Genomic DNA, 16,152 nt, shown 5'->3' on the forward strand with positions numbered 1-16,152 from the left:
GTTGTCAAAAATAAGGTACCCAGAGGTGCATGGGTTTATTTCTGGGCTTTCTATCTTGTTCCATTGTTCTATATTTCTGTTTTTGTGCCAGTACCATACTGTCTTGATGACTGTAGTTTTGTAGTGTAATCTGAAGTCAAGAAGGTTGATTCCTCTAGCTCCATCCTTCTTTCTCAAGGCTGCTTTGGCTATTCGGGGTCTTTTGTGTTTCCATATGAATTGTGAAATTTTTTGTTCTAGTTCTGTGAAAAATGCCATTGGTAATTTGATAGGGATCACATTGTATCTGTAGATTGCATTTGGTAGTATAGTCATTTTCACACTATTGATTCTTCCTGCCCAGGAACACACCATATTTCTCCATCTGTTTATGTCATCTTTGATTTCTTTCATTAGTGTCATAATTTTCTGTGTACAGTTCTTTTGTCTCCTTAGGTAAGTTTATCCCTAAATATTTAATTCTTTTTGTTGCCATGGTGAATGGGATCAATTCCTTAATTTCTGTTTTTGATTTTTCATTGTTAGTATATAGAAATGCAAGTGATTTGGGGGGTACTGATTTTGTATCCTGCAACTTTGCTAAATTCACTGATTAGCTCTAGTAATTTTCTGATACTATCTTTAGGGTTTCTATGTGTAGTATCATGTCATCTGCAAACAGTGAGAGCTTTACTTCTTTTCCAATCTGGATTCCTTTTACTTCTCTTTCTTCTCTGATTGCTGTAGCCAGGACTTCCAAAACTATGTTGAATAATAGTGGTGAAAGTGGACACCCTTGTCTTGTTCCTGAACTTAGGGGGAATGCTTTCAGTTTTTCACCATTTAGAATAATGTTTGCTGTAGGCTTATCATATATGCCCTTTACCATGTTGAGGTAGGTTCCTTCTATGCCCATTTTTTGAAGTCTTAATCATAAATGGGTGCTGAATTTTGTCAAAGGCTTTTTCTGGACCTATTGAGATGATCATATGGGTTTTATCTTTCAGTTTGTTAATGTGATGTATCACATTGATTGATTTGCATGTATTGAGGAATCCTTGAATTCCTGGGATAACCCAACTTGATCATGGTGTATGAGCTTTTTGATGTGTTGCTGAATTCTGTTTGCTAAAATTTCGTTGAGGATTTTTGCACCTGTGTTCAACAGTGATATTGGCCTGTAGTTTTCTTTTTTTGTGTTGTCTGTGTCTGGTTTTGGTATCAGAGTAATGGTGGCCTTGTAGAATGAGTTTGGACATGTTCTTTCCTCTGCACTTTTTTGAAAGTGTTTTAGAAGGATAGGCATTAGCTCTTCTCTAAATGTTTGATAGAATTCTCCTATGAAGCCATCTGGTCCTGGGCTTTTGTTTTGTGGGAAATTTTTGATCACAACTTCAATTTCAGTGCTTGTAATTGGGTTGTTCATAATTTCTATTTCTTCCTGGTTCAGTTTGGAAGATTGAACTCCTCTAAGAATCTGTCCATTTCTTCCAGGTTATCCATTTTATTCCCATATAGTTGTTCATAATAGTCTCTTATAATCCTTTGTATTTCTGCACTGTATCATCTTAGTTTTCTGAAAGTTGAGTTTTAAGCCAGTTTTTTCACTCTCCTCGTTCACTTTCATCAACAGGCTCTTTAGTTCTTCTTCCCTTTCTGCCAGAAGGGTAGTGTCATCTGCATATCTGAGGTTATTGATATTTCTCCCAGCAGTCTTGATTCCAGCTTGTGCTTCTTCCAGCCCAGCGTTTCATATGATGTACTCTGCATATAAATTAAATAAGCAGGGTGACAATATACAACCTTGACGTACACCTTTCCCGATTTGGAACCAGTCTGTTGTTCCATGTCCGGTTCTAACTGTTGCTTCTTGACCTGAATACAGACTTCTCAGCAGGCAGGTAAGGTTGTCTGGTATTCCCATCTCTTTCAGAATTTTCCACAGATGTTGTGATACACGCAGTCAAAAGCTTTGGTGTAGTCAATAAAGCAGAAGGAGATATTTTTCTGGAACTGTCTTGGTTTTTCGATGATCCAGCAGATGTTGGCAATTTGATCTCTGGTTCCTCTGCCTTTTCTAAATCCAGCTTGAACATCTGGAAGTTCATGGTTCATGTACCATAAGTTATAGTTTACTTACACTAGCCTCCACACTTCTGAAACTACTATAAAATATCAATAAGATGGAAAATCCAGGAATACAGTTGGATCTGTTGATCAGCCTTTAAAAATAGTCTCACAATTATGACTATTAAATTTCCAAAGGTATATGGTCTTGCCATGCTAATATCAACTGACATTTGATACAAAGTGAGTTATGATTCCCTGGTGGCTCTGACAGTAAAGAATCTGTCTCCAATGCAGGAGACCCAGGTTCAATCCCTCAGCCAGAAAGATCCCCTGGAGTAAATAAATGGCTACCTCGCTCCACTATTCTTGCCTGGGGAATTCCATGGACAGAGGAGCCTGGTGGGTTACAGTCCATGGGGTCACAAAGAGTCAGACACAACTGAACGACTAACACTTTCACTTCAAGTTATGATTCAATTAGTACATGTTATCCCAGGAAAACTAGGCAGGATTTTTTTATGACTTAAAAATTATACCACACTTATTAGGTATTTTAACTTGTTTTCAGGTAACTGCACTCACCACCATCAATAACAAAAATATGGAAAGTGAAAGTCGCTCAGTCGTGTCTGACTCTTTGTGACCCCATGGACTATACAGTCCATGGAATTCTCTAGGCCAGAATACTGAAGTGGGTAGTCTTTCCCTCCTCCAGGGGATCTTGCCAAGAGGCCATGAAAACTTCTGTCTAGGCTAATCTGCACTAGATTAGGAGTTTCCCTGTAGTCACCTCCTGCCCAAACTTAATCCATTTGGGCCTTCTCATTATGAAATGTAAGAAAGGAGAGTTATTAAGTCACTTTCAAGTAGAGTAACAATTTTCTAAATTTTTAAAAAGAATTTTATGGTTGCACTGGATCTTCATTGCTCTACACAGGCTTTCTCTAGTTGCGCCAAGCAGGGGCTACTCTTTGTTGCAGTGCATGGGCTTCTCGTTTATTGTGGTGGCTTCTCTTGTTAAGGAGGATGGGCTCTAGGGCGGGGCAAGCTTCAGTCGTCATGGCACATGGGCCTAGTTGTTCTGTCATATGTGGAATCTTCCTGGACCAGGGATTAAATCCATGTCCCCTGCATTGGTAGGCAGATTCCCATTCGTTGTACCACCAAGGAAGTTCATAAATTAACCTTAAAATCAGATCAATAGTTGTCTTATTTATCTATCTACCTATCTATCTATTTTTAGAGATACAATAGTCTTAAATCAAGATCTTATTTCCCTGTCCAGGGATTGAACAGTCCACCAGAGGCTACAGGTTAGAGGCTAGAAGAAAATTTACCTGATTCTTACCCCATCTGAAACCAAGTATGTTGCAAGGAGGCAAAAACTCCAAAACAAGATACAAAATTTATTATCAGAGACACAGTACAACATACGGAAGAGCACACAGAGAAACAGTTTATTAATTTATGTCACAGGTAAGGCAGAGATACAGACCTAGGGAGGAGTGCAGGTGTCCTGAGTAAGGAGTGCAATATAGATATGGCTTACATCACTTTTTTTAGCATAGTCCTTCTTGGTCTTTGTCTACATGTGACCAATTAACTTGTTTTTTTCTTCACACTTGACTGGTCCTAGGACACTCCACAAGGTGAGTGAGCAATTTTTTTCTAAGATGATCCCACCATAGGTGAGTGCATGGGTGCATGTCCAGACTTTATGGGGTGGTGTCCCCCTCCCTTTTTGACCCCCCAGGAAGCTTTGCTGCATATATGCATACAGGGAAGTCTTCCTGGACCTCAGGAGGGAGTGCTTTATGTCTGTACTTTTGCAGAGCTCAGATTTTGCCTCTAGGTTTGTCCTTGGAGTATCTGGGTGAGAACAAAGCTTGAATTTTATTCTACTTGATGAACACCAGGTGTCCAGCCCAGGGGCCCATCTACCTTCTACCTCATATCCATCTATCTATATCTGTATATACACATACATGTATGTATATGATGAATTCTATTTCTATTATTCTAAGATTGTACTATAATCTAAATGTTTTATTTCTACACACACTACCGCTGTAACTTCTATGTACAAAACTTCGTCTCACTACCAAAGCCACAATTAATCATCTGTTTTTTGTAGCGTAACTCATTCCATTCCATGCTCTTAAAATGATCTCTCATAACATTTCTGATTAAATCTAACTTTTTTTTTTTTTTACCATTTGAGTTCATATTGACCTATCTCCAGCTTTCAAAGCCAAACTCTTTTTTCCACTCTTTTCCCCATAAGTTCTTCCCAGAAGCCCACTATATCAGCCTGTGCAGTATTCCTCCTTCCTTCCTGAACCTTTCCATAGTTAACAGAAATAAGCTGACACCCCCTTCTCCTCAACTACAACATAAAATCCACATGATTTCCTTTCTACCTTCCCCTCAGATTTATACACATCAATTTAAAGTGCTTTTCTAATTAATTTTGTTTTAAAAAGAGCTAAGGATTGCACATCTTGCATATGTCAACTTATTTAATCTTCAGTCCCATTTTACAAGGAAAGAAACTGAGGTGCATAGAAGACTGAGTTATCAAATGTCACATGCTAGTGAGTTGAAGAGCCGGGATTTAAACAGAAGTATTATGACTCTTAACCATGACACTAATCTGCTCCTTTGTGTACAGTATTTATCCTTTATTCATATTTTTTAAGCTTATACATCTCTGGTGTCTGTCCTATTATACTAAAAACTCTATTGTTACAAGAACAATGTCATTTAATTCAAACTATATTTGAATTTTTTTAACTTTCATTAATCTTTAGGAGTCAGTACATTCAGGACAGGGCTGTAAAAAAAATGCTAATACATGAGGGAAAAAAGACAAGGAAGAGATGAGAGAAATATGATGAAGCTGTATAAATAATATATTTGCTGAGATTTTCTTTAGGAAATCCATCATCTCCTTTCAAAGTTGTCTACTGCCTCAAACCATTGCTGAAAGATCACATTAATATTCTAGTCCTTTCAGACGGATTACTTGCTTTGTCAGAGGTATCTGTTGGGGGGTTGTGGGTTGGACTAAAATATACCTCAAATGTTAAAATCATATTGCTGTTTACAGTATACTCTTTATATATACCTTAAATAAATTATTTTACTTAATTATTATCTCCCATGACCTCTTCCTTTTTCCTGGCTTGGAGTAAGTAAAATGACAAAATGGGAGAATGAATTCCTTAGGAAAACATTAATTTTTAGAAACTTAAAACAGTTTCTCATGATATACACCCATCTTCCCGTTCCTAAGAACTAAATTACTCTCTTAATCAATGAGAAGGTTTAAGCTACCATTGCAGCAACATCATTTTGTGTGTCAGTTTCTACTAAATAGTAATCAAGATAAAGAAATGAAAAAGGTTTGAGGGCCAGTGTCCATTCCCACAAGTGGGAAGCAATGTACACTTCTATCTTTACCATACCCTACTTTCTATGGAAAGATATGCATGGGTAAATAACCACAAATTAAAAACTAAAACTCTCTCTGTCACCTACACACACACAATAATAAATATAAAATAATCATTTTATTAATGGATTAATGTATAAAGTCCTTTTCTTTTATAAATTTTAAATTAAGTAACTAATAGTAAATAAGCAAGTTGTCTCTTATCTGATATTAATCATTCATATTTCAGAGAAAATGTGTTAGGTTTAACAAAATAATTGCAGCTAAATTAATTGTGAAAGTGAATTTACTTTATATATGTTGTACCCCCTTGCTGCTGCTGCTGCTAAGTCGCTTCAGTCGTGTCCAACTCTGTGCGACCCCATAGAGGGCAGCCCACTAGGCTCCTCTGTCCCTGGGATTCTCCAGGCAAGAATACTGGACTGGGTTGCCATTTCCTTCTCCAATGCATGAAAGTGAAAAGTGAAAGGGAAGTTGCTCAGTCGTGCCCGACTCTTAGCGACCCCCATGGACTGCCGCCTACCAGGCTCCTCCATCCATTGGATTTTTTAGATTCCTATTATTTGGGGTGAAATTTTATACTTCTTATGTTGTTTTTCTATTTTGTACTCTCCACTAAGTGTACAATAAAAACAATAACTTAAAAGACTTTTACTGGTCAGCAAATAGCAGCAGATGAAGTTAAGAGCTTTATTAAGGAAAAGATGTTATTGATGCTATTCTTTATTCTGTAACCAATAATTTTACAATTAACAGGAAATAAGCCAGTTGTTTCTCTGGTATAGACTTTTTCATAGGGATTCTTGTGATGTGATTGCCAAGAATAGATTTTTACATCTGCTTAATGGTCACTGAAGGAATGATACATTTTCAAAGTAAACCAATCAATTACTTTCAATTTCAGAAGCTCTCTAATATAGTAAAAACAGAACGAAGTAAAAGGAAGTCTTCTAAACGGCCTAAAGAATATTGCAAAATGTAAGTTTTATACCAGTAACATTAATAAGAACAAAATATATCTCTAAACTGAGAAAAATAGTCATTACTCTCTCTGAGCTTGTGACCAAATCACTAGATATGATATATACAAGCTTTCTGTCTGTGAGATTTCCTTTTACAAAAAGGGAATTACCCAGCACATTTTTACCACCCAGCAACACAGATAGCCTGCAGTTATATTTAAGACAAATCCATATTGTGAAATCAAACAATCACTGCTGTATTAAAAGACTCAAGTAACACAAAGATCATGTTAACTCACAAAATCAATCAGATTGATGTTTGAAGTCCACAAAGAAGTCACTGTAGCTGTTCTTCAAGCTATTCCTTTGATGGTTTTTTTTTTTTTTTTTTTGCTTCCTTCCCAAAAATCAGGTCCTGATACTGGAAAGTTGAATTACAAACCTGTAGGTAGAGACATCTGTAAATGATGCTGTAACCAATGGTCATGGCTGGATCCCAAATTTAACTAGGTACAAAAAGATAAAAAGCAAGAGAGTTCCAGAAAAACATCTATTTCTGCTTTATTGACTATGCCAAAGCCTTTGACTGTGTGGATCACAATAAACAATGGAAAATTCTGAAAGAGATGGGAATACCAGACCACCTGACCTGCCTCTTGAGAAACCTATATGCATGTCAGGAAGCAACCGTTAGAACTGGACATGAAACAACAGACTGGTTCCAAATAGGAAAAGGAGTACCTCAAGGCTGTATATTGTCACCCTGCTTATTTAACTTATAAGCAGAGTACATCATAAGAAACGCTGAGCTAGAGGAAGCACAAGCTGGAATCAAGATTGCCGGGAGAAATATCAATAACCTCAGATGTGCAGATGACACCACCCTTATGGCAGAAAGGGAAGAAGAACTAAAGAGTCTCTTGATGAAGGTGAAAGAGGAGAGTGAAAAAGTTGGCTTAACGCTCAACATTCAGAAAACTAAGATCATGGCCTCCAGTCTCATCACTTCATGGGAAATAGATAGGGAAACAGTGGAAACAGTGTCAGATTTTATTTTTCTGGGCTCCAAAATCACTGCAGATGATGATTGCAGCCATGAAATTAAAAGGTGCTTACTCCTTGAAAGGAAAGTTATGACCAACCTAGACAGCATATTAAAAAGCAGACATCACTTTGTCAACAAAGGTCTGTCTAGTCAAGGCTATGGCTTTTCCAGTGGTCATATATGGATATGAAAGTTGGACTATAACGAAAGCTGAGCACAGAAGAATTGATGCTTTTGAACTGTGGTGTTGGAGAAGACTCTTGAGAATCCCTTGGACTGCAAGGAGATCCAACCAATCCATCCTAAAGGAGATCAGTCCTGGGTTTTCATTGCAAGGACTGATGTTGAAGCTGAAACTCCAATACTTTGGCCACCCGATGCCAAGAGCTGATTCATTTGAAAAGACCCTGATGCTGGGGAAGATTGAAGGCAGGAGGAGAAGGGGACAACAGAGGATGAGATGGTTGGATGGCATCACCGACTCAATGGACATGGGTTTGGGTAGACTCCGGTAGTTGGTGATGGACAGGGAGGCCTGGAGTGCTGTGTTTCGTGGGGTTGCAAAGAACTGAACACGACTGAGCAAATGAACTGAACTGTTCCCACCTGTACACAAGTGCTGAATTCAATATGACAAAGAAATAATCTTTCTTCTCCCAATTTCTTTATTATTACAAATCATCATGGAAAAAATTCAGATTAATCAGACGGTGGCAGTAAAGTTGAATAGTTCAAAGTCATTGAGTTTGGCCAAAAGTGACAAAGATCTCAGAATATTTAGTGACTCAATAGGAACAGCTTTCTAAATAAAACTTTGAGATACTTATAAAAAATAGACACAGGATTCACTCTAGATACAATTATGATGCCGAATCTTCCCAGCAACTCTGCTGTTATAAACCCTCTAAGGTTGCCCTATTCTCTCCATCAAAACATGTGTCCTATGTTCTGATTCCAAAGGTTCCTAATCTCAGCTGTAACTGTAGTAAAACAAAAAACCAAACTAAAGTGTTAATATGCCACGAAGTGAAGAGATCATTTGCTGACAATGACTGATTTTTACGTGGTTTAATAAGCCAAACTCCCCTCATAGCTTCTCTCACAGCTCAGTTGGTAAAGAATCTGCCTGCAATGCAGGAGACCCCAGTTCAACTCCTAGGTCGGGAAGATCTGCTGGAGAAGGGATAGGCTACCCACTCCAGTATGCTTGGGCTTCCCTTGTGGCTCAGCTGGTAAAGAATCCGCCTGCAATGTGGGAGACCTGGGTTCGATTGTTGGGTTTGGTAAGATCCCCTGGAGAAGGGAAAGGCTACCCAATTCAGTATTCTGGCCTGGAGAATCCATGGACTGTATAGTCCATGGGGTCGCAAAGAGCTGGACACGACTAAGCAACTTTCACTCACTCACTACCTGAAACCAAACTCATACCAACATTATTTTTCCAAACAGCTGTAAATGCACAGCAGAACTAAGCACATGAAGGAACCTATTTTTCCCACTGGGGTCTATTGCAAGATTAGAATTAGTGGGAAAGCTTTTTCAAAACCTATTTAGTGTCACAGTGCAGACAGGGTACAGTGATGGGACTCCTCTAGATAATTCAAATAAAAACCCTACCCCCAGTGCTTCTCAATCCTAATTGTGTATTATATCACCTTGTGAGCTTTTATTATATACAAGTGCCAGGGCTCCTCCCTAATCCAATTAAGAAGGAACATCTATGATGGCTAGGGAATCAGTGTGTTGCAACAGTTCCCCAGGTGATTCTAATATGCAGCCAAGGTTGAGAACCCCTGCCTTATATTAAGAAGAAATTGGAAACCATGAAGTCACCGAGTTTGTAAGGAAAACTGACTACACTATTTACCATAAAATATATAAAACCTTATGGTTTCAGTTTTACTGTGTATAGTTACAAACTTTATATTTACAGTTGACTGAAGTTAGACACAGCCTAGTATGGGAGGAAGTTTGGGGGGAAAATAAATAAAGATCTTAAGTACCTTCTAGTTTCTTATTCTCTCAGCTTTATCATTTTCATTCATTGAAAAATTCTTACTCATTGAAAAGTATCACTATGACAACACCAGCTTCTTAGGCATGATAAGTTTTCAAATAAAATAATGATTAAAAATAGAGGGTTTTTTCTCGCTTAGTAGGCTTTTTTTTGGTAGTTTAACAGGCTTGAAAGACAAATACCCTACAACCATCCTGAAGGGTTCTTGTAACATTTGATCAAGCAGAGACCATTACCTAAAAGAAGATATGGACCTGAGAAAATTTTTGGAGGTGATGGATATATTCAGTATTCTGATTGTGGTAACTGTTTTGGGGTATATGTACATGTCAACATTTATCAAATTGTATACTTCAAATATATGAAAATATATATCAATTATACCTCAATAAAGTTAGAAACTATTAATATCATTATAATACTAAAATAAAAAAAAATAGAGAACTTGTCCTAAATCAAATGAGGAATCTCCACAGTTCTAATGCAGATAGAAGCGCAATGTGCATTATTGATTGACAGGTGGAGGAAGGAGATAGTCTTGACCTGTTTATTTTAATTTCCAAGGCATTTAAAATATAAATTGTTTAATACATGTATTTAAATAAGATATATATTTAAATACTTTGGTTTTAGAAAAACAATGTAAATTTTCAGAAAACTTTTATAACTACAAAGGTTTCTGTCAATCGCAGAAGTAACTTGGGAAAAGATGAAAGAACTAACGCATATAAAGAGTAAGAAGCATTGCAAGCTATTATTTCCAAAATTCTCAGAATTAGTTTTAGGGATATTTTTGGTATCTGGAAAACATTTAACTACTACAAATTCTTACTCAAAGAAGGCAATCTGTAAATAAAATATTGCAAATGTGAAATTGTGAGTGGAGTAAGCAGTTATCTTCATCATCATATTATAAAGGTAACTTTGTAATTCCATAAACTCCCTCCAAATTCCAACAGTTCTGAAATGACATTGTTATTATATAAAGCTTTGAGCACTGATTACTTGCCATAAATACTCCTGGTAAAACTGGTATCACCAGTTATTTAAAATAGCTTTAACAGACATGAACTGATAGCATTTGGTGTAAAAAGCAAGATTAGAGGCTTCCAGACAGCATCAAAGTCTATATTTGTCTACTTTACAGAAATTGAAATGTACTGTGCTGGCTTAGTCGCTCAGTCATGTCCGACTCTTTGCAACACCACGTACTATAGCCCACCAAGCTCCTCTGTCCATGGGATTCTCCAGGCAAGAATACTGGAGCGGGTTGCCATGCCCTCCTCCAAAGGATCTTCCCAACCCAGGGATTGAATCCAGGTCTCCCTCCTTGCAAGTGGATTCCTTACCTCCTGAGCCACAAGGGAAGCAGAATGAGACTAATTTATACCCTCTCAGAATCAATCTCTACATCTGAAAAGATGCAGATAACACCGTGAAGCTATGGAAAGTTGGAACCACTTAGAATTAGATGCTTTTGAACATAATTTTTTATACCTTAAAAATTTGAAAATCTAGTATACTGATGTAAACTTAAATGTAGAAATAAAAATAGAAAATAATTTACCAAGAGCAGTTTACTCAAACAGAATTTGAGAGAAAACATTGGGGTAGTTTTTTAATAGTTAAAAAAAATTTTTTTTTCAAAGACTTTACCAGTCTAATAAACTAGTCTATAATAAATACGAGAATCTCATTTAAATTATTTCAATTATTTTAAGATAACACATTGTATTAGTATGAAATTCCTAAGTGGGTAATGAGGGTGATATTTTTAATTTTGCGCATTTTGCTGTATTCATTTAAAAAAATATATATTTATTTTATTTGGCTATGTCAGGTCTTCATTACATCATACAGGATCTTTCCTGGTTGTGTGTGGACTCTGTCTGTGGTACATGCACTCAGTAGCTGCAGAGATTGAGCTTAATTGCTCTCAAGCACGTGGGATCTTAGTTCCCTGATCAGGGACTGAACCCATGTCCCCTGCATTGCAAGGCAGATTCTTAACCATTGGACCACCAGGAAAGTCCCTGTTCATTTTAACTTATTTAACTTTTTAGTAACGTTTCATTTTATTTGCATTTTACTTCATTTTATTGTGCCATAACTAAAATTGCCATTACATTTGCAAATAAAAAATGGTTTAATGAGACTGTAAACATAATATTAATTTTTATAATGTTAATAATTGTGATGTTTAATTTATAATTTTGTAATTATTTTAATTCAAATACTAAAATAATTATAAATAATAATGTTACAATATTAATGACATTGTACATACATAAATGCAAATATTAAATAGTTTACATACAAACAATTAAAGCTGTTTACCATATTACATGCATATTATTTGTTAGTCAGTTTTTATGTCACTACTCAGTTCTAATATTACTTCTGTCCTAAGCTTGTGAGACAAGCTTTTTGTTTTACTTTTTAAATTATTATATCAAACATTATGTTCATATAGATCTCTGTAAAAGTAAAACTAAACTCTTAGAGAAAACACAATTTAATTAGATCTTATAGTTTAAAGATATATACTGAAATGGTCACGGAATTTGAGCACATAGTAGACAAATAAAACTAATTATGAGCCAAACAAAGGTTTTCAATTTTACATTTCTGCTACTGTAGTCACAATTTCCGTCAGTGAAGTTATAATATACAAAAAAAAAAAAAACGGTTAATTCCCCACTATTGTTTAATAGCCATTAATATACTATGCATTTTCTGTATAGTGCTGGCCTCACTATCAGCTCAAATTAAGGTATCTTTGAAAGGATGAGAAATGCCCTAATCAGGCAATCTTCCTGGATCATCCATTTTGTTGTAAGATTTGAGAGGCACAGAGTAATAAAAGAAATCATTAAACTAATATATAATTTAAAACATTGTTTTTATGTTAAAACAAATACTGGTACCATGGAGATAAGAACAAGTCCCCAGAATCTGTATGATTAAACAGGAGACGTCAAATGTATTTGATACAGATGCTTCAGGCTACACCTCTGCCACCTGGGACACTCACCATTCTTCCCTGCTGCAAGGAGGACTTCTGAGAAAAAGTGAGAGAGGTAGGGCTGTAGTCCCTTCCTCTTGCTCATTGATGTCAGCTACACCTCTCACCCTGCATTATACAACCAAAATGTTGTTTTTTTGATTAATTTCAACAGATAATGAGAACGTGTTATGAACCCACCATTTAAAGAGATATTCAAGGATAACACAGAATCATTTAGGAAAGAAAGAAAGCAGGGTAACAGGACTGATGCACAGAAAATAAGCATATAGGACAGATGCATAGAGAATAACGTGTGTGCGCACACGCTCTGCTGTGTCTGGCTCTTTGTGACCCTATGGACTGTAGCCCTCCAGGCTCCTCTGTCTATGGAATTTTGCAAGCAAGAATACTGGAGTGGATTGCCATTTCCTTCTCCAGAGGATCTTCCCAACCCATGGATGGAATCCACATCTCCTACAATGGCAGGTGGATTCTTTACCACTGAGCCACCTGGGAAGCCCATAGAAAATAATACATTTTAGTAAATTAGTAAACAGTAGTTCCCACAAGAAATATAATAATTACTCAGCACATATGGGTAAAGGAGAGAGGTCTAAGCATTAAAGTGAGGAGCCGACACTGCTCTGAGACTAGAGACTTTTGTTCTTAAACAAATTAGATAGAGAAGAAGAGGGCAGTCTTCCCCATATGGAAAAACACCCTGAATAAAATCATTTCACTGGCAATCATCAGGATCTGAGAAATCTTACAAAGAAAGAAATGATCAGCCATGAAAGATTGGACAAGAATGAAGATGACAATAAAAGATTTCTACATTTCAAACTTGAGAAAACAGGTAAATAATGCCAAGGGAAGTCTGAAGGGAAATTTCATGAAAGAAAAGCATGAATCTGGGTTTAAATATGTCGAATTTTCAGTCACTGGAGAGACAGCTGGAAGAAAATGAAGGGTAGAGTTAGCACTTGACCAGCATGAGAAGGGACAATGGAAGATAGCGGTTACCATTTCTGCTACTGAGAAAAGCACAGTCACTGTTGTTGCTTCTTCTTTTCACCACAGCTTCTCTTCCTTCTACATGAAACACTGAGCAATGGATATTCTCAGTGAACATTTCAATGGAATCCCTAGGACTTCACAGTTTGCAGCGATATTGAGTCAAACCTCCTTCCACAGCTTTTTTATACACTCACTTTCCTGCACTCAACAGAAGTTTTTCTAACCCTTCCCAGGGTTTTCTAACTCATGAACTTTAATCCAAGGATGCTAGAAAATTGCTTTTCTGGTGAAGGGGCAGAGGATACCAAGGTAAAGAGTAAGTGGCCCCATCACCCTTTCATCCTTTCAGTCTCTGGAAGGATGGCTGGATGCAAGCTCCCCACAAGGAGATTAAGCAAAATGACCACAAGAGTTTCTTACGTTTGGCAACTTGATGTCTTCTAGGAGTATAGTGTAACCCAATAACAACCATGGCTTGCCAGATGGCACTAGTGGTAAAGAACCCACCTGCCAATGCAGAAGACATAAGAGATGTGGGTTTGATCCCTGAGTCTGGAAGATCCTCTAGAGGAGGGCATGGCAACCCACTCCAGTATTCTTGCCTGGAGAATATCATGGACAGAGAAGCCTGGCAGGCTACAGTCCGTGGGATCACAGAGTCAGACACAACTGAAGCGACTTAGCCTAGCACATAGCAAAAGTAACAACCAAGCCCAGGTGATCCAGGCTCAGCTCAGACTTGTGGTCAAAGACACATAATACTGTCATCCCCCTGTATCTTCCGTGGGTTGGTTCCAGAACACTACCACTCCCAATACCAGAACTGTGCAATATTTGCATACAACCTATGCACATCTTCTCATACACTTTAAACCATCTCTATACTACTTCTAATACCTGATACACTGTAAATGCTATGTAAATAGTGCACAGGAAATTCAAGTTTTGCTTTTGGAAACTTTCTGGGATTTTTTTCTCTTTGAATATTTTCCATGGTTGAATCCTTAGATAAAGAAACTTGGATAAAGAGGGCCAAATGTAGAGTAACTGGAAAGAATTAAAAGACATTCAAACCATTTAAAGATGTCATTGAATCAGACAAATCATTAAAACAGACTTAAAAAACTACGAATCATCTTAAGTATCCATTTCCCCCGCTTTTATAACTCTTAACATTCCCACATGGATAGAGCCACTCCTAAAAGTCTTCCTCTCTGATACTGTCAACTCCCAACCCAGCATGCTACTTAACTTCACCTCGTGCAAGAGTTTTTGCCTTCCCTTCCCCTTTTACTTTTCTCCAATCACTATTCTTTTTTCTCTTCCCAAAGTAAATATTCCATCCTCCCTTTTTCATTACTTGCTTTTTTTCTTTTTTATTTCAGTGGCCCATAGTAGCATAAACGTCACATAAGAAATGAAAGGCTTCTCCTTGGATGTCAGGGGCAAGGAGAAACGAAGGAACAAAAGTGGGGCAGCGTAAAGCATTCACTCGTTAGCATCTCTTGTTCCCATCACATGTGAACACTTCGTTTCCAAAGAATGTATCAGTATTATGTTTTATTTTATTCTCAAACTCCAGGCTCTTCAGAAGAAAGACTTCTCAGGCGATCAACAGATCAGCCTTGTTTAGTATCCCTTGGGCTTTTGGAATCAGTGGAAAACAATAAAAATCTCCATAGTTAAGTCTCAAGACAGAGATCTCAAGAGGCCCCTGATCTCGGAGATGCAAATGTCGGTGCTTCCCTGGCACCTGAGATGAGAGGCAAGGGCAGAGTGCAGCACCATCTACTGGCCGATCTGTGGCTCTGCACTGCCCCTCACCAGGAGTCAAGCGTGGGATTTCTGTCTGCCCCAAGAACCAGTAAAATGACATTTCCGTATTGTTTCTTTTCGTCAGTTTGTTTTTGTCCTATTTTGCATTTAGGACGGAGAAGTTAACGATTAATCAAATTTTATCTAACTTTTTAAGTGTTAGAAAATTACCAAGAAAGAAAAACTCTGCAAAAATACAGAATATGCTCTTTTTCTTCTAAAGTGAAAGTGAAAGTGAAGTTGCTCAGTCGTGTCCGACTCTTTGCGACCCCATGGACGGTAACCTACCGGGCTCCGCGGTCCATGGGGTTTTCCAGGCAAGAATACTGGAGTGGGCTGCCATTTCAAATGTACAATAAATTTCAGGTTACTGATGGTAAACACCTAAGTAGAAACTTTTGTATCAACTGCTAGTTACATAAAGTGTGAAAATACAAAAATATTCTTTGGCACATGCAGCTGCTACTGCTGCTAAGTCGCTTCAGTCGTGTCCGACTCTGAACGACCCCATAGACGGCAGCCCATCAGGCTCCCCCGTCCCTGGGATTCTCCAGGCAAGAACACTGGAGTGGGTTGCCATTTCCTTCAATGCATGAAAGTGAAAAGTGAAAGTGAAGTCGCTCAGTCGTGTCCGACCCTCAGCAACCCCATGGAAGGCAGCCTTCCAGGCTCCTCCATCCATGGGATTTTCCAGGCTAGAGTACTGGAGAAATGGACCTTAATAAATATTCATACACTAATCATTCTCCTTGAGGAGACTAAGTTATTGACAGTGGTTGCAGATAA

This window comes from Bos javanicus, chromosome 1, assembly GCF_032452875.1.
Source record: "Bos javanicus breed banteng chromosome 1, ARS-OSU_banteng_1.0, whole genome shotgun sequence".
In the NCBI taxonomy this organism is placed as follows: domain Eukaryota; kingdom Metazoa; phylum Chordata; class Mammalia; order Artiodactyla; family Bovidae; genus Bos; species Bos javanicus.